Genomic DNA, 25,667 nt, shown 5'->3' with positions numbered 1-25,667 from the left:
TAAAATTTAAAATATGTTGTAAACAATCTACAAATTAGTTGATCCAAACACAAATAATCAAGTACAGATGGTGTTAATGCTACTTGGGTGGTGATGGACCTGAGGAAAATGGAATGGAAAAGGAAGATGCAACTGCAGTGAGCTATTTAACTAAATCTGAGCTGTCATTATGCTCCTGAGAGTCATTTTTCTTGAAGGCCCTTCCTGTGGGGGAGTATACAGTGATAACTCCAGGTTCAATGATAACACATTGGCATATGAAGAAACACCGCATGCTACATTTTTCTACCTCATCTATTGTTTGAATTGACCAGCTGATTTGGTCTCTAGACCTGGGTCCTTTTCCTTTCTCAAAACCCTATTTGATTCTCTCTCCCTCTCTTGGTTGGTGGGGACAGTTCCTGGTTGGAGGAAGACTGTTTTTAAGACAACAGAACATGGGTGTCTGCTCTCCTCTACGGGGACCTACATCAGTATTAATACGGTGGGCACACCCTCTGAGAACTGTCATCTACAACTTGGGGACATTAAACAACGTGGAAAGGCTACAGGGAACAGTAGAGATGGCACCTAATTAGAACTCCAGGGACCTGTAGTTAGGTTAAAGGAAAGTATACTAATTTCATCAATATTTACCAATAGTTGAATGTTTTCCATGGGCCAGATGCTATGTGCATTATCTTGTTTAATCTTTACAAAACCTTATAAGGTAAATCAGATTAATATCATTTTGAGAGAAAAAACACACAAACAAACCAAAAACCAAAAAAAACAACAACCAGAGATTTAGAGAAGTTAAATGATCTTCCTCAAACTTATGCAGATGGTAAAATAGACCTGGAATTCAGCCAAAGATAGTCAGACACTGAAGCAAATATGCCAATTCTTCAGCCAGTGCTGGCTATGGTGGTAAGGGGATTTGAGACCTAGTTGCTGTTCTTTGGGTTACCATTTTGTTCAGTTATTGCCCATTAGTTAAATTTGAAGTTTTTTTATAGTTCTTTGGTCTGTTTCCTTCCTCTTTTTCACCTCTGGTTATTTTCTTCCCACTTCTCATATCACTCTCAGGTTGGGAACAGAGGCCGTGATTCCTGCCCATTCCCTCCCTGCACCACAAACCCTGGGTCAGTTAGGACAGAGGAGGAGCCAGGACCATGGTGAGGAATCCGTTTCTCTCTCTCTGCACTTTAGCCCGGCTCTCAGGACACATCTAGATTAGGCATACTCAAGGATATCCACGAGACATAACTATATACGCTTGGTCGTAGATAACTGTACTGGGTATGTTTAAATGTACAACTCTGTTTTCCTATTATTATGTGACATTTCATGTTGACTTGTCAAACTGAAAAATGCCCATATTGATTTTGCAGAAAGCTTCACATGTGAGATAAATGCACTCAAAGGCCCCTCACAAGTAGCTTCAGATGTAAAATGGATCACTCCTCAATCTGTAATAGACCCTTCCGTGGAGCTCTTCAATCAAACCTGAGAATTCAAGGTGAAATTGAGGGGAGGATGGGAAACCCCGAGAGGGGAATTTGAGTGAACTGGCTGAGAAAGGAACCTGGGGTACGTGCTGCCTCTTTTTTTCCCCCCCTTCAGTTCTTTTCTCCAGCATAGGAAGGCTGTCAATCAACTTGTGACCTTACACGCTGCATGTAATACCTGGATACAATGAGACTAGCTATAGAGGGGGTGTCACATGACCCTTTGATTTCTCTCCATTTGATTTTTTTTTTTTCTCCCTCTCCCTGACAACCTTTGGGTTATTTTTAAAGTGGCTGTTTTATACAGATTTATTATTAAAGTTTCTCTTTCCACCAAATTAAATTATTTATATTGCTGTGTTTGATAGAATAAATTTATTATCTATTGAGAAAAGCATAAATAATCTCTCAAAGAAGATAGTGATGTATGATAACTACTTCAGTTTGAAAGAATTGTCATATTTTGTTAAGTAATGATTCCAATAAGTACATCTTATTTAGGAATCGTGTTTGTAGATCATGTAATGACTTTTAATTAGTTTGCTCCCAGTAAAGCAATAAGACAGTTACCTCTAGGTAGGGAAACAGTGTTTTTCTGAAATTAGTTTTCATGTTACATTTCTTATTTATTTGGGGGCACATTTTCAGTTGGACATCTCCAGGTTAATAATAATAATAAAAAACCCTCTTTCGACGGGCTATTTAGTTTGGGGAAGCAGTGAATCATGGCACCAAACTAAATAATAAAAAAGTATGCTTGGGAATTGATGCTCTAAATATAGAATATGCTTGAATAATAGTTTTTGATGCTCAAGCTGCTATGAAACGATGGCTATCCCATAACTGGCATAGTTTTCCTAAGCCATGGAGACGCTGCTGTTTGTAAAACTCACACATCAGGCTGGTCTTAAGAGCATATTAATTGCTTGGGAGGTTTATATGTTTGCTCTGCACATGTGATTAGAGACCAGGCAGCTTCTACAGCATAATTTTAGAGATGGAGAAAATGACTATTGTAATACTTGCTACTCTCAGTTTCCTCTACAGCAATGCCCTTACACCTTTCTCTTTCAGGCGTTTTGTAGCATCCTAAACAGAAGGATATTGAAGGGAGCTGATTCGGCTTTGATCCTTGTGCTTGTTGTCAAAGCGCTTGGGATTGAAGAGACTGTTGGCTACAATTGACTGTGACAATTAGGAGATGATCAGAGCCCTAGAGTGGAGCACTTAAAGGGTAATTTACATGTCAGTTTGTCGAATAAAAAAAAAAGATATTCAGCTAAGGTTTTTTTCCCCCCCTCCAAGCCTTGTAAACTGCAATTTGTGCTCTGGTTAGAAAAACCTGGCAGAGGAGTTAGGATAGCCATTACCATTTGAAAAGAAGCAATCATAAGGCCGCTGCTGAGCCCTTTGTCCACTAAAAATGCTGATTTGCAGGCGGTGAGTGAAAAAGTGGAACTGTCACTAAATAAAACCTTGAGCTAGGTAACTACCTCCCTCCCACCCCTTGGTGGCTTTTTGATTGTTTGTTAAAGGTGCTTTAAAAAAAAAAAAGGATCTTAAATCCTACACTTACTATCATTATCACATTGTTATTGGTTATGAATGAACTTTCCTAAAAAATAAAAAAATAAAATAAAAAGGATGCATTGAGGAAGCGGTAGGTGGAAAACACGCCAACAGTCAATGGAAAGGGCTAAAGCTGGCTATCAGATGCATCTTATTCTTTTCCCTTTTGTACATTATCACAATTTTCCTCTAGTCCATCCTGTGCACTGTGCTATTTCTCCCCCACTGTATCAGTGTGCTCCTAAGTTTTTCCATTTATTTACATTCCAATTTTAAAGTGGGAACTGTATTTCTAACCTTTGCAGATTTAGCTATTTTGGGTGCAGTTGGATAAGTTCTTTCCAATTATTATGAATAAAACTGCTATGTATACTAAAATTAATGCAGGTGTAGTCCATGATGTGCAGCCATACACATGTGGTCATCTCTCTACTTTTCCATCAGGTATTCTGCATACACTAGTTAAAAAAAAAAATAGCTAGAACACTAAAAGAGGATAATTACCAGTAAAAATATGGTGATAACAATTGCATAACATCCATTTAATTGTGAAATAGAATAAGAAAAATTAGGTCCTTTCCCCACCCTGCCATGGAAATTATACTATCTAATAAAAGAGAAACATGCAAATTGACCATACCCACCAGCCAATCAGGAGCGAGTATGCAAATTTACCCAACAAAGATGGCTGTTAATTTGCATATCCAGGCACAGAACAAAGACTGAAGACAGTGTAGCAAGAAGCCAAGTGCTGCAGAAGGGAGCAAAACTTTGGAGAAGCAAGCAAGCGGGGCAGCGGAGAAGGGAGAGAAGCAGGCAGGATGGCAGAGACTGCCGTAGGAAGCCCTATTCTTGCAGGAATCTTCCTGCAATGGGCCTCTAGTTAAAAATAACAGTAATGTGTAATTACTAGTGGTTGCAAGATTGTCATTTGGATAAAAAACAAAAAACAAAAAACAAAAAACAAAAAAAACAAAGAGGTATTGTCTCCACACAGTCATCCTGTCTGGACAGACTTTTTTTTTTTTTTTTTTTAACTCTGTGAAGGATACTCTTTTTTTTTTTTTTTGTTAATATATTTTATTGATTTTGTATAGAGAGGAAGAGAGAGAGATAGAGTTAGAAACATCGATGAGAGAGAGTAATCGATCAGCTGCCTCTTGCACACCCCCTACTGGGGATATGCCCGCAACCAAGGTACATGCCCTTGACCGGAATCGAACCCGGGTCCCTTCAGTCCCCAAGCCGACGCTCTATCCATTGAGCCAAACCGGTCCCAGCTGGACAGACATTTAAACTCGCTGTGTGGGTATCTGATTCAGAGATGCATACGAACCTTCCATGGCAGGTTCCATTTTGCATTCCATTTGGCAGATGCTGGCTACGGGGAAGGGCATTTGTGGAGGGGCAGCAGAGGGTTAGGAATGAGCTGCACTTTATCCTAACTCTACAGCCTTGATTGACGAGAGTTAAGAACATGCACGGCTTTCCAAAGCCCATTGCCGTTCCCCGGGGCCTTCACCTGGACACGGTGCCTGGGGACACTCACTACTTCCAAATTAGAGGGCTTTATTTCTCTTCAACAACAAGATGTTATTTCAAGGGGTCCATTGTGAAAGGAGGGGTAGCTTACTTCAGGAGATTCTGAAAAATCAGTCGTCAGTGGGGGACCCCATTGAAAGAAGATAGTGACTCAAAGACAGATACGGGTGCCTCCTCTGACTGCTTTGCAGGAGAGCCCTGAGCTACGTAGTAATAAAGTTCATAGCTCTGTAGTGTGCCTTGCATACATGACCCCCTTTCCTGCTCCCCTCCACGCCCCCTCAGAAAGGACAAACAACCAGAAAGAAATAAGTGTGAGTAAGTGAATAGCTTATTAGGTGCAGAGGATAATGAGAGAGGGAGTCAGAGAGGGAGGGCTGGGCCTCCTCACTGTGTGTCTGAAGAGCACAGGCAACAGCAATATCTGTATCAAAACTCAGGCCCAGCAGGAGGTATTGGTCTCCCAGGTAATGGGTAAATGATGAGCAGATGAGCCGTCCTCCTATCGATTTAAGCATTTTGTTCCAGCCAGTCACAATTAACTTTGATTTGTTTTTACTTTCCCCTTATAGGTTTGCATTTAAAACACTCTCGGAGCACTAATGGTCTAAAATTCTGGTAACTGCACATTCTCTTTTTAGAGGGGTAATGAGTGAATGAATGAAAAGGCAGGGGTTATTTGCCATTCTAAGTGGGGATTGTCAGAAGATTTCTACTTGACTGAGTTGTTTTGGAAGGTGAGCTGGAACAGGACTCTTGCAACTAAAATGGAGTGGCTCTGTGTGTGGTTTTTCGATGTTTTTCCTCAGAGGGGAATTCTACAGAACTGTGCCGGGGGTTAGAAGTTGATTTAAATTTTTTTATAAGAGTTTATTTAAGTGAACCAAATGAAAACATTTGAAAGTATGTGTATTTGTCTCTTAACAAGTGCATGGGAGTCTTTTGCAAGCTCATTTGAAATGAGTTTCTCTGTTTATCATCATAGTGTTGTTGTTTTTTCTATACACAAATTGCCATGTTGTGACAAAATAAATTTTTGAAGTGCTTTGAAAAGTTTTTAGAAATGTGCCCAAGGAAACAATATGTAAATCGTTAGTTCATTCACACGTTAATTTATTGAAATATTGTTGCTACTTAAAAGTCCTAGAACTTTTAGCACAATATTCCAGAACATTTATTACTGGCTTGTTTTAATAAGCTGCTCATTCATTGTACCTGTTTGGAGGTGGCACTAGAATTGCCAGTTTTAGCCATTACAAAGGAAGCATTCCTAGTCAAATTTGAATTTCTGATAAATAATGAATAATTTTTTTTCAGTATAATTATGTCCGTGCAATGTTTGCATTTTATCTGGCAACCCTAGGTAGTGCTCTGATTGGGTAGATATTGCGACCACGCATTGACTGGATCATTTAGTTACTTATAAATTATGAGTAATCATTTGCGAGTCACTTTACTTTAGGCCAACCTGCTTGCTGCTTTCAAATAGAAACCAAAGGCTTTTTAACTCATTAATGCTGAGCTTAATTTCCCCCATAAGGTTCCCAGGGCAAGCTGTGACTTGTCATTTCCAGTATCATAATTTCTGCCTGACTAATATAATGGAGCCTTCAGAGGGGTCTGGCTTCCCTACGCTGATCAAGCTCTGACTGAAGTGTGTGGTGGTTACAGGGGTAGAGAAATGAGTGATGCAATGAGAATACATTATCTTGGCCAAGCCACATCTGTCCTTTCATGGCAATATTTTGACTATATAGGGAGCTGAGTTTGAAACCCTTATCATTCTGATTGTGGTAGGGGCTTCTGGGAAGGAAAGAGTCTATTTCTCACATTTCTATTTTATTTCACTTAAGTTTGTTGACAGTAATCTAGTTGCCATGAGAGAAGCTAAGCTAAAACTTACAGAACATCAGCTTTATCTTTGGGGCCGGCATCAGTTCAGGCTGCTATAGCAAAGTACCATAAACGGTGTGGTTTATAAACAAGAGGAAATGCTCATAGCTCCAGAACGGAAGTCTGAGATCAGGGTGCCAGCGTGGCCAGATTATGCCGCAGCCCCTGCTAGGGTTGCCCACCTGGTGGGGAGCAGGGCACGTGCCCCTTTAGCTCCATGGAAGGGCACAGATCTCATTCACGAGGGCTCCACCCTAGGGACCTAATCCCCTCCCAAAGGCACACCTCCTAATGCTGTCACATTTGGGGTTGTGATGGCAGCATGTGAGTTTTGGGGAGGCACACACACTCAGTCCGTAACAATTTTCACAGTCTGGATGCTTGTTGTCAGGGAGGACTGTTTGTAGCACAGACATTTGAAAGGCCTGTTTCCCATCCCCTGTGCCCCCAGCTACTTTCAGCCACAGCTTCCATGAGCGGACAGTTCCTCCAGGCCCAGGCCTCCAGAACATTTCCCAAATCTCCCTCATTTCTGCCTCAGAGCCTTTTCCAGAATGGCAGAAGGCTGCTCAGTATGCTTTCTTACGCTAATTGTGGAAATGGGGGGGAGTTCACCCCCTCAGGGGCAGCCCTCACCTAACAGGGGGCAGGATCCTGTGGACAAGTATTCCAGCTGCGTGTCCTTTGGACAGGCCTCCTGAAAGGCCCTGGGCCTGCTTCTCAAAGGGCCCATCTTCAACACCAGGGACCTGATGAACCCTAATAGCACATTCTTTGGATTTGTCCCAGTCCTTCCTCATGGTCTCCCCTCTCACACACCCATTTCTAGCGATGACCAATAGGCATCCCAGTCCTTGTCTTAGGCTCTGCTTCTGGGGGCACCCCAGCCAAAACACTCCTGATGCTCCCAGCACCACAGCTCGCTCTTGCTCTAGGTTTAGAGATTTTGCATCCTTTGTCTCCACCAAGGTTTGCTTTTCTTATTATCAGAAGAGAGTTCTGCCCTTGTACCTACCACTAAAACGGAGTCACATGGGTGGTTGCCAAGTCCTTCATGCCCATTCACCTCACCCGGACTCTCCTTTTCAATAAGAACCACTTCTTATCGAATCCCCAATTTGTAACTTTCCATGCAGTGAGGAGTCCACCTATATGACAGTTTCTAAAAACCTTCATGAGGTTGTTAGTTTTAAATAACAAATGCACTTTCTTTGTGTGCTTTACTGTTTACTGTTGCTTTCCTGTGGCAACTATAGTAACTGGTAGTCCCTCAAGAGTGAAAGTAGAAACTACCAGCCTCCTAGGGCCACCACCACTGGCAGGATTAGCCACACCAATGAAAAAATAACAACATTAGATGTAATGCGATCTTTCCATGGTCAGCAATGGGAGCTGAGTTACCAGCAAAAGTAAGCTTTGTGTATTGGATTGCAAAACTATAAGTGGGAATCTAATGTTTTGCCATTCAACATGTTGGATGGGAATACTTTCAGATCCAATACAAACCAAAGGAACCTCAAAATGTGTATAAATGTCTAAGGGAAACTTTTTGTGTGTGTGTGTGTGTGTGTATGTGTGTGTCTCGCGCGTGGGGTTGGGGGGAGGGGTGCGCACGCGCGCATATGAGAACCAAACTTCTCCTTGCCTACAGATTAAGTTATTTTGATTGGCTGAATTTCAATGGGTAACTTAAAAAGAAATTATTTTCTGTTTAGTGATAAACTGGTTACTATGCCTGAATCCTAATTAGAATTAGGATATATGAATCTCAGCAGATAATATATAAATAAACATAGACTACACAACTGATCCAATTAGACATATTAGATTCACATACGTGTTTGCATAACTAATGCTAACAGTGGGAACAGACTCCATCCAGAATATTTCCTAGACCAGTTTTAGGAAAGTCCAGGCATCTTCTCTTGAAATGCCTAAAGCCACATCAGCTATCCAATCTGTCTACAGATAAACTGTTTTTTGGGTAATGACACTTTACCAACTTAGAGGTGTGGATAACTACCTGATCTAATAGAGAGGTAATATGCAAATTGACTGTCACTCCAATAAACAAATGGCTGCCTCCATGTAGTCAAAGATGGCTGCCACAAGGTGGCCTGCAGGGGAGGGAAGTTGGGGGGGGGGGGGCCCAGGACTGCAGGGGAAGGCAGTTAGGGGTGACCAGGCCTGCAAGAGAAGGAAGTTGTGGGGGACCAGACCTGTAGGGGAGGGCAGTTGGGGCAATCAGGCTGGCAAGGGAGGGAAGTTAGGGACAATCAGGCCAGCAGGGGAGCAGTTAGGCATCAATCAAGCTGGCAGGGGAGTGGTTAGGGGGTGATTAGGCTGGCAGGCAAAAGCAGTTAGGGGCAATCAAGCAGGCAGGCAGGAGAGCGATTTGGAGCAAGCAGTCCTGGATTGGAGAGGGTGCATGCTGGGCTGAGGGACACCCCTCCACCCCGTGTACACATTTCGTGCACTGGGCCCCTAGTCTTAAATTATAAAAATGTATACATTACCTAACAAGTATTCATATTTGTCATTAGGCAGATATTTGTGACATTTAACTTTCACTGTTGGAAGCAGTCCTTCCTTTGTACTAATGCCAAATTCTATTTGAATTGGAACTCTGATTCTTGGGGTCTTGAAAGACAGAGTCTGAGGAATCCATATCTTTTCATAACTGAGAGAAATAGTTTCTTCTTACACGTATATCACCTATAATTGTTGGCAGAGTTAGAGACAAGAGGGGACAGCCATGGATCCCCACCAGCTTCTATTCAGAGACCAGTGAGCCCTGTGGGATATAGCCCAACCATCTTGTGAGAGAGCCATGCTTTCTTACCTTTAAACCTTGAGCTCAGGAAAGTGGCTTCAATTCTGTTAAGAAAGAGTGACTTTAGCCGGGACCTGTTTGGCTCAATGGATAGAGCGTCGGCTTGGGGACCAAAGGGACCCGGGTTCGATTCCGGTCAAGGGCATGTACCTTGGTTGTGGGCACATCCCCAGTAGGGGGTGTGCAAGAGGCAGCTGATCGATGACTCTCTCTCATCGATGTTTCTAACTCTCTATCTCTCTCCCTTTCTCTCTGTATAAAAATCAATAAAATATATTAAAAAAAAAAAAAAAGAGTGACTTTACTTGGGAATATTGGTTGTTCTCCCCATTTAGAAGCATATCAAGAAGTTAGTGGGTTATCATGAAGTGCAAGCTTGGAAAAGCCGACCTTTTGACTGTCTTGCAAGTCGATATTGACTCTAATGTAGAAAAGGTGTCCAGTTCATCCTTATCTATAATAATGAAAGCATAATATGCTAATTAGATGGGATATCCTTCCTTCTGGATAAAGCTGCAGCAGGTGGGGCCCAGGCAGAGGTGGCAGGGGCCCTAGCCATGGTGGCAGTGGGTGGGGGTCAGGGCCAAGGCTCTTGCACAAATTTGTTGCATAGGGCCTCTAGAGTGAATGATAAGTGGCATAGCCAGCATACTGGGTGAGTGTTTTCCTTGGACTTCCCTGCTAGAGAGTTAGGCAGAGGCTGGCCAGCATCTGGGGTCCCTACATCTGAGTTGTTCTGTGGTTAACAACACCCTTCCATAACTTCTGCTTGTCACCAGGGCCCTGATTGTCTACATAAATAGCTCTTTGACTAATAGTCCAGTGTTCTTAAAGAGGTTTTGACTTTATATCCAGGCAACAATTTAGGCACTGGTAGAATCCATATTATTAAGAGTTATTTTATTATTTACTTATTCTCTAAGTGTAATATTCTGTAAATATGCCATTATTATGTAATATGATATTTAGTATAGTACTTAGAGAATAAGTGACTAATTCATAAAATTAGTCCACTATACCTCAATATTATTCAATTTGCAAACAATGATCTGGTAGAATAAAGCAGGCCTCGAAAAACATTATTTTCCCACACACTTTAGATACATGAACTTGAATAGTCCTATTACTTCTCAGATTTTCTTTCCCTAATATTTTAAATAAAGGAATTGAAACAAATCATCTCTAATTTTTACTCAGCTCTAAGTTCTATGTATTTGTTGAATGATGATTAAAAATATCTATAATAATAAAAATATAATATGCTAATTAGACCGGACAGCCGAACGACCTTCTGGATGTCCTTTTGGACAAAGTCAGGGCTATGAGGGCTGAGGCAAACTGCTGTGCCTGTGAGGGCTGAGCCCTTACAAGAATTTTGTGCATCAGGCCTCTAGTAACTACATAAGTTCTATAATTGGAAAGATATGCTTTCTTTTTCTTGACTATTTCAAATTTTAACAAGCTTCATTTAGGTACTGATGTTCTGAAGAACTCTAAAAATACACTGTTTGCCTAAAACTTTGGTTTATTGATGGGTAAGTACAAAAACAAGTAAGAATTTATAAAATGATTCAGCCTTATTCTCATGTGTCAAAATCCAGCAATAAAAAAATGAACACTTGCTTTATTTAGAAAAGTGTGCACAGGCTTTTGTGAGTTTCAGGATGATAACAAGGTGTTAGAATCATAGAATGTGGAACTGTAGATTTGTTTGGTAGACTGCCAGAAACTACAGGGTCCAAAGAACATGTCGATTTATGTAGATTCTCAGGATTTTGTTACCAAGTCTCAGGCTGTTTGACCATTTTTGGGATTCATATTCTATTTCTAATTTTTAACCTCAGACTAATTATTTGAATAAAAATATGGTTGACTAGTAGTTTAAGAATGCAGATCAGCAAAAGTTAATTTGTCTGACCAAAACTAAGAAAAAATGAATTTTAATATGTCCTATATTATTTGGAACACTTAAAAAGCACCCACTCATCAAATGTGAAAATGTGTTAGAAACTTATTTTAAGTTATTAAATTATTAATTTTTATATTTTACATTCACAGCTTATTTATTGCTTTGCAAACTTTACATCTTTGAAGTGGGTCACTTTTATTAATATTTCACACCTGAAAGGCAAGTTAACATTATTAATGATGACAATAAATTAAGATTTGATTTATTCTGATATTTTCTACTGAACAAAGTTTACACTGTTATCAATAATGTTATTTGGTAGTTAAATGCTTTAGATTATCTTCTTATAAATATATTCTACACTATATTGTTCCTTTATAATTATAAACCACTTATCATTATTCTGTATTCATAATAAGGCAATATATAGTATTAATGCCATGCTAAAGTAATTTCCAGAGACTCAAATACCTAATAGTTGATGTAAAGTGGGCCAAAAGGAATAAAAGGAGACATTCTGGACTTGAGAGGGAAAACATTCAAAATTGATTTGATATCAAATTTAAGGAGAAATGATGCCAATAAGAAAATGCACTTTTTCAGAATTAAAATCCAGCATTTGTTACTTAATAACATTTGCCATTTCCAATTTTTCATATGTAGCAAATTAATTTAAAACCATTTTGCTCTTCCAACTGCCTTTGTGTATTGTGTTTCTTTTTTTCATACTCTCTTGGATAACATTTGAGAAAAGCGAAGACTACAACAGTCAATGGTTCCTGTCAGGATGGGAGACAGTTGTAAGACCAAGGAACAGGTGGAGTGTGTGTGATGGCAATATTCACTTTTTGTGCCACCATTTTGTAGCTGCTCAAAAAAAAAAAAATTTTTTTAAGCAAATGGTGGATATTGTTTCTTTACAAAAAATGGTTCTGTACTAGATCCATCTGCAGAGTATAAACATGTCATCAGCACTCATTTTCCATCTCCAAAAAACATTCGCCATGTCCATATTTGATTTTCAAGTGCATCTGTGCGCTGATGGAAGCCCTCCCAACATGCTGCCACACAATTGCAAAGCCCACACGTTCCTGCCTCTGAATCCAGCGTTCACCAGGGCCCGGCCTCCCCCGGGCATCGGCGTGTTTCGGAGCTGCGGAGGTCCCCGGGTGACCCCACCGAAAGGAGCTTCAGTGTCCCTGGTAAGGCTACGCTATTCCCTCCAGGGAGCAGATTCTGTCCACGATGTTTCTTTCCAACTTTGCTTAAAATTTTTTTTTGTTTGTATCTTAGAATTTCTCTCTTTGTGCCCACACGATGCTTCCTGGGTTAGCAGTGCTTGCACTCTTGAATTTCTCAGTGACTCCAGTCCCATTTAGGAAACGAAGTGGAAATCTTCATTTGAGTTTGGTTCCTCAGAAAGTTTAAATAGCAAAAGCAGGGAGGTTGTCTCAGCAAGTTGAGAGGCAAGCATCTGAATTCTATGAGTTCTTGGTGTTATGGATAGTCACATAATCAAAAACAAAACAGCCCTGAAGAATGTCATCCCTTCATAAACACATTCAGAAGGGGGCCTCCTTGGGAAAGCAGGAAATTTTATTTTACACCATTCTTTTCCCTGCACAGAATCAGAGGTACCTTTGCCAGAGAGCAATGGAGTGAGCCTTGCCTGTCATTTTTAATCAGGTTGTTTTAGGTAATTTTTGTTATGCCCCTCATTACTGAATTGTTTATCAATAGGTGCAGCAAGTGTCACTAGCTTTTCTCATCAAACCAGGTCTGACAAAGCAGCACAGTGCATGGGAAAGAGGCAGCTAGGTGAAACTAATGCCATAGATGTTTGATTCATTAGGAGCTTATTGTTAACGGGGATGTCTGATTGTAAAGGCTCAGTCAAGCAAAAGAGTGCAGAGTAATCAGTTGGATTTATAGTTTGCAGGGCTCAGGAGAAAAAAAAAATCAACATAAACCTTTGGATATAGCAGAAACAGAAAAATCCCCTTTGGGCAGCCCTAACCTGGAACCAGCCAAATAAGGTCATGCTACATGAAGGTTTCCTGTTAGGTGATGGGAGACAGAGGCGGATTAGAGCCATATGGCACGGCCTATCATACCTTCTGACTTAAGATAACAAAGCCAAGCTTTGTACTTAGCTGTTTTTGACTGACATCATCAATTTTATTTTATGTTGGTCACCTCCGGTAACAGGAAAAAATGGCCTGGGGTTGATAATACATGCTTTTTTTTTTTTTTTTTTAATTCCCCCTTTTAGTATTAAGATGCCCAGAAGCTAGTTTTGTGCCGTTATAAATTTCAAAGAATTAGTAGCTTGCTCTTCTATCACCCATCCTCCGGCAACTGTCAGCCCCACTCCCCCTTGTTTTCAGTTTGTACCTTGCAAATGAGAGGCAGCCTTATTCAGAACCAGATGTAAGGCTCCTAGAGAATGAGCATAAGCTGGTGTACTTTAAGCCTAATGGGAAGTTTTATATGCAAGGGCCTTGAACTGATTAGTATAATTCCCTCTTTAATACAGCTGTCCCTCCAGATTAAGGTAAACCAAATGTTGCAATCAGAGATTAGTGTACCTTGCCAGTTATTAACATCCCCAGTGCTCAGCAAGCACGTCAGACGCTAATGCTGTGTATTTATTTGCCACTTCCCCACTGTAACTTGAACTTCTGCACCTGTCAAAGCATTCCAGCGAAGAGAGGGGCATTATTGGAAAGCAGAAGTTTTATACCTGTACACCTGTTCTGCTTTGTCACAGCGCTGCTTTTCTGTGGGCATGCCAGGGCTGCCAGGTGCTTTAATCTGCTACTCTGTGTTTTTGTAAAGAGAGACTTTGTGGGCTAAATCGCATTTGTTGCTTTCACATGCTTTCCTTGATGCAGTTGGATTGCTGCTCACCTAAACTGGTGGCGGGTGTGCCTGCACGTGTGTGTGTGTGTGTGTGTGTGTGTGTGTGTGTGTGTTTTCTTTTAGAAAAGCGGTGAAAGGTGGGTGAGGTTTCTTTCCCAGAGGACACAACACATCTTCTGTGTTCCTCAGCTTCCTAGTCTGAAGTCACAAGGTGGGTCTCACAGCTGTAATATACTTGGCAGGATATCCTGCCTTCTTGCAACCCAGATGTCGAGAAAGACAAAGTCCTGGCTATCTCAGAAAGATCTGGCTGTGTCTCTTTCCCTCCTCAGCCACCGCCGAGGCCTGCTTGGACCTCAGGGCTGAGCATGTACAATAAACACACAGCAGAAGCGTGGGGGCGGCGGCCAGGGTGGGCTTTTTGGTACCATTTGGTCCAGTCTCAGCGCTCCCTGATCCTTTCTCCTCACTGTGGCATATGGTCCCTGCCCATAAGGGAAAAGAATGGGACGTTTGAGGAAGAGGCCTCGTGGTTGTCCAATAAAGTGTCTTTGTGATTTTTATCAGCATCTTTTAGTACTCAGAGGTTGAGAATCAAAAAGTGCTTTCTGTGAAAAAAAAGAAAAAAAAAGAAAAAGAAAAAAGTATAGTTTGCTAAGGAACCTCCGGGGTCATCTCAGGATTTGATTTTTTTATGTCGCTTTTCACATTTGGGTTTGAAGCACACCTGATGCCACAGACGTGGGGCAGCACCAGGCCCCCCGGGTTCTGGCACAGACAGGAAGGAGCCACCAGTCCCAGCTAGCCCGGGCCTCTGAAGGCTGTGCCCCTTCAGGTTGGGATTTGTGCTCTGCAGAACTTTCTCCCCTTCGCCCTCCTTTCCCCACCTCCATCTCAGTGCCCACCCGGCGATTGCCTGCTGCAGAGTTCCTCCATATGATAGTTTCATTGCAGATCTTTTAAAAAAGACAAAAAATATGTTCCTATCTTAGGACTTATGTCTTGCAGCCTACTAAATATGCTAATGCTGCACTAAGCAGGGATAAAGTTCTTGCCATCTCCCCACCCCCCCCAACAGTTGCGCCCAGCCCGCTGCCAAGTGATTGTTAATTGTGAAGCACAGGCAGGTTTTGCCATCCATCTTCATTGTCATATTTCACTTCAGGTTCCGTGATAAGGCCCGGCGTTCTGGTTAAAAGTGACAGGGGGACAGGGTGTGGGCCCGCGCCTGTGGCTCTGCGGGGCTGCGCGCCCCGACCTGCCCGCGGGTGATAGGGACGGTGGGGTCTGCGAGGGGATTGGGGTGGTCACGGGGTCCCCGGGCCAGCCGGTCTGCCCTGCTTTTCCCCTGTTAGGATCCTGCCACGTGGAGCTCTGATGAACTCAGCACAGGGCTGAATGGGAGCGTTTTGGCAGCGGAGGCTCGGGGGCTCAGCTGCAGGTCAGAGATAACACCGGCGGCGCGGCTCCTCCTGCACCCGGGCCTCCGCGCTCTCCCCTCCGGAGCGCAGGAAGCGGCTCCCCTCCCGTGAGGGCGCCCACTCTGCAGGGCGCCTTTCTTCTCACAGGGAGCTTGACAGATTGGACTTTTCCAGCTCCCCCCGCCCGCCCCCTTTTTCACCACCTCTGCTCTCTACCTCAGAAATACTCCCCAGGAAGCAGGAGTTAATCTCGGTGAGGAAACGATAAGGTGATGCTTGATGTTGGGGGGGGGGGGGGGGGGGGCGCAGGAGGATGGGCTGCGGGGCCGTGCCCTCCTCCCTGCGCTCAGGCTCAGGACCCGCCAGCGGATGTGAGGGGGCCCCATGCAGAGCAGGGTGGCCTGAGGGCGCAGGAAGGACACACTCTGCCTTTTACATGGGGGCTCTCCGGGTCTGAGGGGGCCTCCCCCGCAGGGTGCATCGCTGCTGACACCCCAATGCCTCTGCGTGGGTTGACAGGCGACCCAGGACCTGGTAGCAAGGCTTCCTTTCACCATCTCTGGCCTCTGGCCGGCTGTGTTCCAACCAAAGTGATGCAGGGAGGGTTCCCTCTGGTTTTGAGTGTCTGCCCTCCATTCGGGCTGCTAACGCTCCAGGTCAAGGGAAGGTGTTTAAAATCGATTCCCATGTGGTATTGATTAGTGACTGTGAAACTGATACATGGAAACTGCCTCTAAACCAGGTCTGGTTCTGACTCGGGGCGCATGCATGCGGCCTCTGTGAGGTGCGCATGGGCTCTTTTCTCTGTCTGAGTACTCCATACAGGTTGCAAGGGACCGGATGGGCATGCGTATAGGGTGTGTGAGTGAGTGTGAGTGTGTGTGTGTGTGAGTGAGGATGGGATACGGAAAGGGAAACGAAGTGGAGAGAAGGGCATGGGAATGCGAAGGCAGGAAGGCTTTCTGGTCAAAGTTCAATACTCTCCAGAGAATAAAGGGGTTGTGGGCGGAAGTGAGAGTAACAGTACAGTCCTAGGGCTAACACCTTGAAACAGGCAGCGCGATGCTGCCCTTTGATCTCTGGCACCTCTTACCAACTCTGGGCACCCTTTCTGTCCTTCTAGGGCAAAGTTGAGAGAGAGAGAGAGAGAGAGAGAGAGAGAGAGAGAGAGAGAGAGAGAGAGAGAGAGAGAGAGAGAGAATATGAGCCAGCGAGATGCATAAGAGCCAGAGGTGGTGAGTCAGTCACCCAGAGAATGATTCAGCGTTGGAACTCCATCAGCATCTGCTCTGATGCAGGGGGTGTCACCAGGCCTTCCATTACAGCTTTCAGTCCTCTCCTTCCGCTTGTCCTATGCAGCCTGCATTTTCTTTGAGTTTGCACTGCACTCATTTCTGGACTTCTAGATACCTCGCTGGCTACCACTGCTGGGGCACTTGCGAGGACATTTGGATTTCCCTAAGTTTAACTTCAGTGAAAGCAGCTAGACAGGACCCCAGTGCACTCACGGGCACACAGTGGATGCTGGGTAAACCCTCACCGTTCCTCCCTGAAGTACAAAGCCAGTTGAATTGCTTGTGTACCACCTCCTTTGGCTGTGTTTGTTGGTTGTAGCACAGCCTGAGGAAACTGGAGCTTGGAAGGGACTCCTATCCTGAACGGAAAGTTTAGGTTCAGTTGTGTTTTCCATCTGCATGGTCCAGACATAGCGTGAAAGTTTGAAATGACCCAAACTATTCTGATCCTAGAATACATGGGAGACAGCAACCTGCACAGTGCAATTCTAAGAGCCTGGATACTTGTCCTCCAAACATCTCCCCTGATTAACGATGGCACCTGTTAACATTCCTGACATTTCATTTAGGAGAGCAACTCCTGTAAGTAAAAGCATGTTTTCTTAATATTCTTCTATATCACGCAATTAGGACACTTGAGGGAGGCCACTTTTAATTATGTGGATGATGTTGACAAGAGGAAAGAGAAAAACTGGCTGCAAAGGGCAGTTCAATGGAAGTTTATTAAAGATAATACCACTCCTCACCCACAGAATGGGTCAATGGGGCTTGGTTTGTATTCCCCCAAATAATTTTGGATCAATATATTTAAAGAGCAGGAACATTTTGGTCAGCTTTGTGGAACAAACAGAGTTTAATTTTGGGTCCATTCTCCCCCCCCCCCCCCCCCAATAAGAGCATTAATTCCTGATCATCCTGCCCCAGCCCAGAAGAGAAACTGCTTGTGCCTATGTCATCTTGGCCTATTCAGAACCCTTCACCTTGAAGATGGGCGGCTATGGATTCTCAGGCATTTTTCTATTGTAGATGGTGTTTTTACACATTGGACACTTCCCTGGGCATACCTTGACTGTGGTACAATGAGCATTCTATTTAAGCCTTATTGTAAACATGTCTCCTTTTAATAGACATACCTTTTCCTGAGATTCTTCAGTGTCCCTTTGGACAGGCACATCCTTTTCCTTTGTTCATGTTCTTCACATCCCATCATTGGGTGAGCTGCTGCCTTAAACAATACCCTCATTATCTGGGTGCTTTGTCCACATAGTGTGTATGCCCTCGCCCTTTCTCTCAGAGCCTTACTCCCTGTAAGTATGCTTATGTGTGTGTTCGTGTATGTTGTAACAGTGGGTTCTATGCATACATATATATCTGTGTATATGTGTTTGTGTGTGTGTGTGTGTGTGTGTGTGTGTGTACACGAAATTAGCCCATCCCATGTGTTTTGCAACAGGTTTAGGTTAATGGTTATTTTAAACACCGAAGAGACTGTTAAGTCACCAGTGAGCCTTCTCTTCTTTGACCTTCTTTGTTACTGGCTTTTTTCTTGTTTTAGAAAGTACATGCATTAATTTTTTTTTTTCTGACTGCAATAGTTTTACATGCTTATTGTAGACTATTTGGAAATATAGAAAATTATGGGTGAGAATAAACTTACCCATAATTGCACCATCTATAGTTAACCATTGTTACAACTTTTCTGCCTCTTGACTTATTGTTTTAGGTATTGAGAATGCATGGGTTACTCTATAATTTTTAATTTTTTTTCCCTTTCCTTTTTAGACTTTCAACTCTCCAAGGGCTCCCCATTCCTTTTATGTTGATGGGTCCCAAGTGGGACCAACATAGCACTCCGGTATCTAAAGCTAGATCTGACTTGTATTCTGGGAAGGTTAGCTCACAGCCTCTACATTCTGTATTTTGAACTTCTTAATATGCATTTTCCTGCTCTGAATAAGTGATTTATTTTGTGATCTTTGTTAATACTTCTTTTCAAGCTTGAAACAAAAGAAATTATCTAAAAATAACCAAAGACTGTTATCCAAGACTTTAAAGTAGCATGAGCTAATAGGTTGACACCTTTGATCCTTAGGTAAAAAGTTACAGTTCTTTTGTTGGTTTTCTGCAAAAGGAGGAAGTTGGAGCAAGTTACACGGTTTAATGCTGTTTTATGCATGAAGGAACCTACTTTTGACAGCTAGTAAACAAGTTGCAACATTTTGTGTGTGTGTGTGTGTGTGTGTGTGTGTGTGTGTGTGTAAAGTAGTTTATCTATTTAAAAATTTATTCAATTAATCCCTACTTTGTGGCAGGCACTGTTCTAGACATGGGGATTCAGGGGTAAATAAAACCAACCAAATCCCACCCTTGTGAGAACTTACTACTTCAAAATTAAAGTAGTTGAACTTTTTTACTTTCAACTTAAATTCCCACTTAATTTTCCAAATTTGGTTTCAGTTTTGAAGCATGTGGGGAAAATGCTCTATTATTACAATACTAGAGGTAGAGGCCCAGTGCATGAAAATTCATGCACTGGAGGGGGATCCCTCAACACAGGCTGCCCCTCTCACAGTCCGGGAGCCCTCAAGGGTAGGAGGTAACCTGGAGATCAGGAGAAGGCAATGCACCCAACATACCTCTGCTGCTGCCACTGCTGGCAGCACAAATCTTGGTTACCTGAGCCTTGGGTGGCCCTGGGCAGCTGGGCAGCCACCATCTGAGGCTTGTCTGCACCTTGGGCAGGCCCTGGGCAGCTGGGCAGCTGACATCCAAAGCTTGCCTGTGTGTTGGACTGGCCCTAGGTGGCTGGGGAGCTGAGGGAAGGTCTGGCTACACTGCACACCTGCCACTTCCCTGGCAGGGCTGAGGGTACTGGGTACCGCCATTTTGTGGCTATGGGTGCTGCCATATTTGTGACGGTGTGATGGGCAATTTGCATATTCCCTCTTCATTAGATAGGATTACTATATCAAATATTCTCTCCTTCCAGAGACATCTCTCATTCATTACTCTCCAAGTTCCACGTTTTCAGTTGGCAAACAAATACAGTGGCAAAGACCAATTTTGATGAGTTAAAAGAAATGTCTGATTTTGACATATGTTGTTTTATTGAGCAGGAATATAAGAACACACAAAATGAAATAGAAAGGGAAAGAGTGGATATCTTCTTAACTACTATTTTGAGGAGTAAATGCAGGAGGCAAAAATAGGAGGGGTACTTCACTTTCCTATAGAGCTGACAGTTGTGTATTTGAGATTATGAATTTTGCTACTTAGCTTGAAAAGTAATAGAAAAATAACTATTAGTAGCCAAGCAGAGAAATAATGTGCAGCAGAAAACATAAGCCAAAACTTTGTTAATTTAAACCAATATGTATGCTATGGAGTTTCTACTAGATGTGAGGTCACTGAAGATAGAAAGAAGTATGTAGAAGCTAAGAAGTAGAGCAGAAATTGGTTTTCTCGGTGGTTTTATTACCCACTTGTTTCAGTTTCAGTGTGTTTTCAGTAGTTTGTCAATCAGACATCAAGAGAGATGAATTTTACAGACAGAATTGGACAAGTTTTTATCAGAATCTAGGCTATGCCATAGACACTTAGAGTGTGACATGGAAATATAGAGTTTAAATGGATGCTACATGAGAAATTATCCTGAATTCTTGAGTTTATGTGTAAGAATGGAGTCTTTGTTACTTTTTTTTAAGAGGTTGATGAGAAAAGTATGTGCTATAACTCAACCAAGAAAAGAAGAGTGTGCATTGGAGACAAGAACTTGTGCAGTTAAATAACTCAATCTGTGGAACAGAATGTAACTGCTGAGTAGTGACTGAAGATGCAGACTGTCATCTAGAAGGGTTGACCAAATTATTCACAAATGCTGGAATAGTTGGAAGAAGAAAGGAAAAAAATGGAGGGAATAAATGAAGGACAGAAAGGTGAAAAAAAGCAAGCAAACAAAAGAAGAGTATGATGAATTATATTAAGGCATAATTATGTTGGAGTTTTAATACTAGCTGATCACTAGGGAAAAATGATAGTCTTTAGGTGGAGTTCTGTAATGTACATCTATAATTAGTTGGATATGGGATAATCCAGGAACAAAGAATATAATAAAGTTATGTTTACTAGGAACTATAGGAAATCCTTTCCAGCTTAAGTGATACTTTGTGGAAAAAGATGTAGAGACTCTAAGTTTATCTTTTAATCCAGTTTTTATCCTTATTTTAGCATGGTATACTTAGTTTTAAAAAAGGTAGGCTAAAATCAACCCTTGATTTTGTTTCAAATTCACACTCCACCAGACTCTGTCCCTGTCATATCTAAAAAAAAAAAAAAAAAAAAAAAAAAAAAAAAAAAAAAGCCACAATCTACTTGCTCATTGAAGATTTTCTTTCTTTTGTGAGGTGAGATACAATACTATTTAGAAACCTGTAGAGACATTTTTTAATTACTTATGACCATGAGCATAGTCTTGACATGTCCTCACATTTAGAAAAAGTGTACAAAACACCCAGCATAGTGTGCTGAACCCATGCTTTGTCTAATATTAATTGACTAGAGGCCTGGTGCATGAAATTTGTGCAAGAGTAGGCCTCCCTTCCCCTGGCTGCCAGCACCTGCTTCCCTGTGGCACCCGAGACCCAGGCTTTCCTCGCAGCCCAGGCTTAGTCTGGAAGGTCACCCAGAAGGACATCCAGCCTAATTAGCATATTATGCTTTTATTATTATAGGTGTTGATGAAAGAGCACATGTCACTAACAAGAACCTCCTGCCTAACTTTGGGTCTTCAGAGGCCTGAAGACTAGAATGATGCCATATTGTGGTAATTCCCTATGTTTAGGACAAATGAAGAGAGAGTTTTCCTTTTTAAAAACAGAATCACTGATGAATTTATATATATATATATATATATATATATATATATATATATATATATATATGGTTGATGGGACTGTAGTAAATAAAGCATGTCATCAACCTGGAATACCATGATTTTAATTGGCGACTAGAACATGGGAAAATGAGGAAAGCTGATAAAAGTCCATTTTCCATGCATCAAGAACTGCTGAGGGACAAAGTTAAATAAATAAATTCCCACCTCATGTACCAGAGGAGGAAGAATAGAAGTGTTTCCCACAGTCATCTCCATCTCTGTTAATGGTTTGCCATCCACTCTGCTGTTCAAGTGAAAAACATGACTGTTATTTTGATCCATTTTCTTCCACTCACTCAAAAATACATCCTGAAGCAGCCATGGTTTGATATATATGTTTTATTAGGTTCCCCATAGAGCTGGACACCCTATGTGCTGTTTGAAAGCCTCAATCAGATCAAGTCACTTCTCTATTTAATATCCCCCAATAATCTGCCCACTGCTTTTAGAACACATTCCAACCGCCAAGTCCCTCAAACTTCCAGGCTTCCTTTATTTTGCCTTTCATTATGCTTCAGCCTTCCTGCCTTTCTTCTGTTCCTTAGACTCAAAAGCTCATTCTCACTGTAGGGCCTTTTTACTCATTTTGTGTGTGTGAGTGTGTGTGTGTGTGTGTGTGTGTGTGTGTGTGTGTGTGTGGTGGGGTGGGGCTGTCTCTTTTGCAACAGACAGTTAGCTCAAATATCCTAGCCTTCCCCTGGAGAACCAACCTGATTTGTGAAGGAGCAGGTCCCTGTCTTTGGGTTTAGAACATTTTATTCAAATTAGTCTCTATCCATCTACCCAGTTATACTTTCTTCAGAGTTCTTATCATTTCCTGAAATTATCTAAAACAATAATCTGTCTATATCTGTCTCTCCCCAGAATAATGGAATGAATTTTGGCTCAAGAGGAAAGGACTTGCTTTGTTTTACCCAGAGCTGCAAACTCAGTGCCCAGCAAAGTAGTAGGTGCTCAATAAAGAGCTGTTAAATGGATGAAGAATGAATAAAAAGAATGGGAGTGGGGATGGATTGAGTAATGGGCAGAGGCTTATGCTTTATCCAGTAAATGAAGTAGTTTGTAGAATAAGTCATGTGGATAATATTTCTAACTTTGCCCCAAAATTAACCAAGTTCCTTTCTTCTTTGCATATCAGTTTATTGATGGTCAGTAGGTAGACTAAAAAGAATTTCATGTTACAGGGGGAAAAACAAGCCTGAGATTTAAAAGAAGAAAAAAAAATAGTGTTAGTTAATCCATGGCGTGGGCGAGAGCTCAGCCAGAATGCTCTTTGGAATCCAGACAATTCAGTGACAGTGACACTCTGGTACAAGTGTTGGGCGGGTCAGATGAGATAAGTTTGTGACATGCGCAATCACTCTCCATGGGTTTGATTTTAGACAGTATTTCATGGTGACATTTAAATCTGCATGGGAAATGCTCCCAGTTCCCTGCCTAGCAGGTATAGGATTGCACCTTCAACAAATATGGGTATGTTGTGTCCAGTGTAGTTCTCCAGTATCTTAACAGATGGAGCTTATTTTCTAGGAGAAATAGTGATTTCAAGGCAGGGAAGCTATTTATTTTTACTTTTTAAAAGGAATACCTTTCTGGCAAGAAAGCAAATAAACAAGCAAGCCGACGCCACAGCTTTCTCGGAAGGAGTCAGCGCGGCAGGTACTGGAGAACTCCATTGGCCGGCCTTCGCTTCCTTGTGCTTTTCTCACACTTGCGTTGGCACAGTTGGTGGAGTTTATTATTAGCAGTGTGTCCCACAAGCCATTCATTCACAGAACATGGCCCTGGGAGAGAAATCTCCGTGTGAAAATAAAATTGTCATTGTTTTTCATTTGCGTAAGGGGCATTTCACATAAAGGAAGAACAACCCTATGTAAAAAAGGCCTCAATTCGGAAAACAAAACAGAACAAAAAGCAAAGGTGAGGAGAGAGAGAGACAGATGTTCTCGCTGGAGTCAGATTGGAACTGAAAAATGAAGATTTTGTCTCGTACGAAGCTAGTTGCCTTGCCAGTCTCAAGCTGGCACTGTGGGCCTGCTGGAGCCGCTGAGCCCGGCGGAGGAAAGCAGACAGCGTGCTTCGGGTTTGCTGCTCAGCCTCCCCATGCGTCTCAATATGTTTTTGATTTTGTATTTTAAAAACATGGTGAATGATCTCGAAAGAAAACCATTGCAGGTGATTTTATTCTTTGCTTTTTTCTAAGGGACAATTAAAAGGCAGTCCTGGTCCTATTCCAGAGATTTCCTCATTTCTTAGTACAACTGTAATTTAGGCACATAGAATAGTGCAATGGTATTATTAGATATTATCGTGTTTATTTTATTCATAAAAATGTGTGACACACCTTATTTGTATTCTTTTTGAGGAAATGTCCTGGAGTGGGTTTTGTCCGAGTTCCTTTCTGTGCCTGTCATAAGGTGTGTGTTAGAATGTTAGTTCCTAGGAATAAGAATAGCATTTCTTTTTTTTTGAGAAAGCATAATGATTTCGAGCTTTGAGGAGTTTCAATGGGCTATTGTTACTGTGCTCCAGCCTACCAAATCCCACTGTGACACACTTCCTACCTCCAATGGGAGATATTTATATTTCAAATTAAATAAAACTATAATTAATTTTCTTTGGAAAATTTTTGGGAATGTTGTTTCTTCGAGATCTAGGAGGTAATTGGAGATACCCAGGCTATCACAAAACCAGGGCTGGGGATCCCTGCTTTCATGATTAGCACTTTGTAAGCCTTTGAAAAATATTAAAACCAGGAGAGATTGTCTAATTGCTGGGGGGTGGATTCACGTTAGTATAGTGTAATGTGTTAACAAATACTCAGAAAGGAGGCTGTGGATCCAGGAAGATGGCTTTTGCCCAAATTAATTCAAAGACTAGCAGGAACCATTGTGTATTGGGGCAGAAGGAATAAGGTGACTCAATTAAGCGATAGAGAAATCTCCAGGAAAAAAAAAAATTGTTTTATGTCAACCCAATACTAACAATAAAATTCTCATTACTGAAATCGATAATCCTCTAATAAATGCATAATAACTTCAAAAAGGATTGTAAAGTATTTTTGTATGATTAAATATGCACTAAATATGGAAATCAAATACTGCTTTTCTTTGAGAATGGTAAGGTTCTCTTCTGTGTCTCTGAAGAGTATCTTAAATGAAAAGGATCAAAAGAGCAATTTGAAATAAATTCACTTGCTGAATTTGTGCCTGAACTGACTACATTTCTCTCATTTACTTTTGGTTTTTGCTTAGCTCTAACTAAGGTGACATGGAAAAACTAATGCCACAGTCTCCCGGGTTGCTGGGGGTTTGTACAAGGCAGCAGTGAGCATGTGAGGTGGTGCGTGCCCAGTAGGGGGGGCCTTGCTCAGTAGGGGGTCTTTGGCGTTGGACTTAGCGTGAAGAAAAACTGGGCAGTCTGGCTCACTGGTACCACTAGCCTGTTGCTATTTCATGTATCCAGGAAAACAATCTGATCCCTCTCTACATTCGAACTTGAGCCCAACAACTAATAGTGGTGGTTTGAGTGAGTTCAGAATCCACCTATTTGATACGAAAACCTACATTGGCTCTGTGACTCTCAGAAATAGTCAGGACATTTTAGTGGTATTCAGAGATACACAGTTCATAGACCTCCAGCTGTGTCTGCAGTTTGCAAAGCAAAGTAAGTAAACAGGTAGACTGAGAGAGGATATGCAACCCTGAACACACTTCTGCTTTGTCTTTTGGCAGAGATGTCTGGTTTGGGCTTCCGGAGTTTCTTGCCTGGTGTTCTGCAGGAAAAGTCGCATTCCAGGAGATAGGCTGGCCTGTCATGCTGCTTCTGAAATGTCTAGAGGTGCTCCGACATCTAGAGGTTTCCTTCCCCAGCCTGTTTTCCTGAGATAATCCCCACCACCTGGTTGATAACACCGGTCA

The 25,667-nt window shown here is 42.0% G+C and overlaps 1 long non-coding RNA gene across 3 annotated transcripts; it reads left to right on the top strand.

The window, feature by feature from the left end:
* LOC118709876 lies at positions 1-25,667 on the top strand. 3 transcript variants are annotated; one of them, XR_006740498.1, is made up of 5 exons: positions 2-484; positions 1,069-1,157; positions 1,374-1,501; positions 2,565-2,724; positions 22,612-25,667. It is a non-coding gene; the product is annotated as an uncharacterized LOC118709876 (long non-coding RNA). The 3 variants fall into 3 exon arrangements; XR_004985176.2 differs by lacking the exon at positions 22,612-25,667 and adding an exon at positions 5,174-5,904; XR_006740497.1 differs by lacking the exon at positions 22,612-25,667 and having other exon boundaries at positions 1-484; positions 2,565-3,631.

This window comes from Pipistrellus kuhlii, unplaced genomic scaffold, assembly GCF_014108245.1.
Source record: "Pipistrellus kuhlii isolate mPipKuh1 unplaced genomic scaffold, mPipKuh1.p scaffold_m20_p_7, whole genome shotgun sequence".
NCBI lineage: Eukaryota > Metazoa > Chordata > Mammalia > Chiroptera > Vespertilionidae > Pipistrellus > Pipistrellus kuhlii.
Note: the sequence above shows the minus strand (reverse complement) of the source record. Positions and strands in the feature narration are given on the sequence as shown.